Raw genomic sequence first — 4,014 nt, 5'->3', positions numbered from 1 at the left:
GAGATGAGTGAGGACATATGCAAGCATCCCGCATGTGTCAGGAGCAGACTGCTGTGAGGCAGGGTGGAGGAGAAAGAGTGGCGAGCAGCTCGACAGCCCCTGATGGGCTGAAGACAAACAGACAGTACATTGCCTGTGACTTAGGGGTTGCAAACGAGAAGCCAGGCTTCAGGGCGAGTGTTGGAGAGGAATGCTCTGAGGAATCAACTCGAAAGCCCAGCTGCCCTGCCCTGGCTCTCCCTTCCCCTTTCCTCGTAACATTTCCCCAGAGAACCAGCATAAAATAAGGAAATTCCCTCCTTTTTTGTATAAGACAGTCATCCACATGGAACCCACACAAATCTACGGCAAGAAAATAAAAAATGAATTAACTGAATGGAGTCAATTAAATGAAATTAAATTGGCTTCTCTGAGGAAAGGAGCATGGGAGAGGAGCAAGGGCTATAAGAAAGGCCAGAACAGAAACGGAGATGAAGAATGGGCACTCGAAGGCTTGGAAAAAAATGAATGAGAAACACAAAATCGCTGCAGAAATAAAAATCACACACGAGATTATAGATGGGTTGCACTAGAAACACAGTCAGGGGATGACAGCAAAGACTGGGAACGTTTACCACCTTCTCTTCTTTTATCATAGACTCTGCGCTTTTCATTTTGCCTTTGTAACTGCGTGATCAGTAAGTGAGCTGGTTGGCCTGGGGTCCAGCACCACAGCAGGGCTCTGCTTCTGGTTACGGGACACGGGGGCAAGGCGCACCTGAGCCACGCATTTGCTGTGGTCGAACAGATTGTCATTGCTTTATCAAAGGCCTCTGTGGTGCCAGGACCCAGCCCTCTCCCAAGACAAAGGAAGAGAAAGAAAGCTCTGTAAGGTTCTTCAGACCCCTGCCCCAAGGGCAGACTTCTTTGAGGAAACGTGCAGTGGCTGAACCTGCTCGAAGAGATTGAGAGATTCATGTAGACTCATTAGTCCAACCTGAATGCCAGCTTTGCTGGGCAAAGGGAGAAGCTCTAAACAGTGAAGACAGACCTGGCCCACACTTAGATGAGGCCAAAGATCTAAGAATTGTCTTCGGGGAAGACATTCCTAAAGACACATTGCAGGGTTTCCCTGGTGGTACAGTGGTTAAGAATCCGCCTGCCAATGCAGGGGACACGGGTTCGAGCCCTGGGCCGGCAAGATCCCACATGCCGCGGAGCAACTAAGCCCATCCGCCACAACTACTGAGCCTGCACCCTAGAGCCTGTGAGCCAAAACGAGTGAAGCTCGCACACCACAACTACTGAAGCCCACGCACCTAGAGGCCATGCTCTGCAACAAGAGAAGCCACCGCAATGAGAAGCCTGCACACCACAACGAAGAGTAGCCCCCCTCGCCACAACTAGAGAAAGCCCACACACAGCAACAAACACCCAACGCAGCCATAAATAAATAAATTAATTAATTAAAAAATAAATAAAAAGACACATTCCAGAGGATGACAAAGAAAAGACACAAATCCTTGGTACTGTGAAGTTCCATTTCAGAGAAGGTTGTCAACATAGGGGCAATTTTGAAACAAAGTGGGAAAAATCAAGCAGCATGACACCTCAGAAATGCATCTTCCCTGGGAAAAGGACTCCAGGAGCCTAACAAATCTGGAAGTAGCTGCCGCTGGAGCGTGTTATAATTTTTATTGATATTTAATTACTATTTTATTATTATTAAACTATTATTATTTAGTTTACTATTTAGTTTACTATTTTATTATTATTAAACTATATTATTTAATATTATTATTAAACTATTATTACTATTACAACAATAAACACTTATGTACAGTTTGTTATGTGCCAGCTACTGTTCTAACATTTTTATGTATGTTAGAGCTCATGTAATCCCCCAAACAACGCTGAGTTGCAACTACTATTATATGCAACGCAAATGAGGGAAACTGAGGCATAGAAAAATTAGGACTCTTCCCCCAGATCACACACCTCTGAGGGACAGGAGCTCCTGCTTTTTCCAGGTCTAAATAAAGGGAAAATGTCTTGTCGATATACTGTATGTGGAAAAGGCTCCATTTGTTAATCACACCATCTAAGATACGAATAATCCACACTGGGAAAGATAAAAAAGGTATCCTGAATATGAACAACCATTGTGCACCACCCAGACCTGACTGAACATCAAAAATTTCATACTGGGGAAAATAAAAACAAAAACAAAAAAACCCATGTTGAGATGAATGCCTTCCGGACAGGACATTATTTTTTTCCACCATAGAAGAAGACTTTTACTGGAGAAGTCCTAGAATGCAATGAAAAGTGGCCCCTAAGGGGTATTAGATAAATAATAGTGGAAAGAAATGCAACAAATATGATTAGAGGAAAATAGCATTACAGTGTGACTCAGTCAACAAACCTCCTTGGCTTTGAGGTTATTTGTCACTCAAGACCAGCTACATATGCTGGAGGCCTTGTCATTTCTCCAACACAAGCCCTGCCCGAGGGTGCGGCCCAACTATCCCCTCTTTCCGACATCCTGCAGGTACCCTCAGCAGGTTCCTTCGAGTCTGCTTAAACGTCAACAAGGCCAGTCAAGATTGACTCACTCCGTGGTTTTTCTCTGAACAACTGGCAGAAAGAAATGTTCATTAACTGCGGTGTTGGTAATAAAAAAAAAAATCAGCGTGCCTTTGGAGAAGTGTTAAAATAGCTATGTGTTTACAATACAAAGGAAAACAAGAAAGGGAAAAACTGGGCGGGGGGCGGGGCAGTAGGGCCTTTCAAAGCAGGAGTCACGAAGGAGTGATGTTTGCACTCCACTTTGCGTTTCTCCTCTCAGCTGCATGAGGCGCATCCACCTCTACCACGCAGAATCAGGCATCATGGGTTCCAATGCTTACTGGCTGTGCAAAGAGAAACACCTGGGCAGAAATCCAAAGATCATCGCAGTGGGTGTCTACTCAGCGCCAGCAAGGGGACACTCAGTGCGTATGCAAGACCAGCATTACCAGCTTTTCCAGTTCTTCAAGAACAGCTGAAAACTCTGGAGTTTTTAAAATGTGAAACATTCTCATTTTTTGAAGTTGGTAAGCCACTCAAAAATTTTTAAATACTGAAATCCAAAGAAAGGATTATGTCATAAGGTTACATTCTTATATTTCTCTTTCATTTATTTTATTTTTATTTTTTTTGCAGTATGCGGGCCTCTCACTGTTGTGGCCTCTCCCGTTGCGGAACACAGGCTCTGGGCCCAGCCGCTCCTCGGCATGTGGGATCTTCCGTGACCGGGGCACAAACCCGTGTCCCCTGCATCGGCAGGCGGACTCTCAACCACTGCGCCACCAGGGAAGCCCCAACATTCTTATATTTGAGTGAAGAACCAGTTTAAGGTTTAGCTATATCATCCCTATCATGATTTGCTAAAATTTAAGATTTAATGACATCTAAAACATATCATAAAGTTGAAACAATTCTTACTGTCTGAAAATGTGTGGTCTTGTCAGCAAGGACTGTTTTTGTTTTTAAGTGCTCCTCAAGCCAGGCTGATGGGAGCATCTCTTTGTTGCTAAGAGAAGTTTATTTGATTTGTGAGGGCCAGTCTTTACGGTTATGTATTTGGTTTATTTTTAAGGTCTCATCCTAACTCTGAAATCTTTCTCCACTTGGGTAATCTATCTTTTTTTGGTGGGGATGAAAGAGAAGAAAAAAAAAAATCCTATGATTATCCGAGGACTCAATCCAACCAAGTGTCTTCTCCAGAGAAAAGAAAATCAAGCAAAAACCTGTAATGCAAAGAATGTGGACCTGATAATAGAGGGAGAAGAAACAGAAGCGCACAATTAAACTGGGAAAATTTACAATCAGAATTAAATGATTAATAATAATACCATTGAGAAGTATACTAAATGTTATTAAAGTATTCTTAAAATAGAGGAGGCATAATATAAAATTCCAAATAATGACGGTGAAGCATATGAAGTGACTTGTGGTGAGGGGAAGAATTAAAAATAGCAAAGATGTTTTCTT

This window comes from Pseudorca crassidens, chromosome X, assembly GCF_039906515.1.
Source record: "Pseudorca crassidens isolate mPseCra1 chromosome X, mPseCra1.hap1, whole genome shotgun sequence".
Classification (NCBI taxonomy): Eukaryota; Metazoa; Chordata; class Mammalia; order Artiodactyla; family Delphinidae; genus Pseudorca; species Pseudorca crassidens.
Note: the sequence above shows the minus strand (reverse complement) of the source record.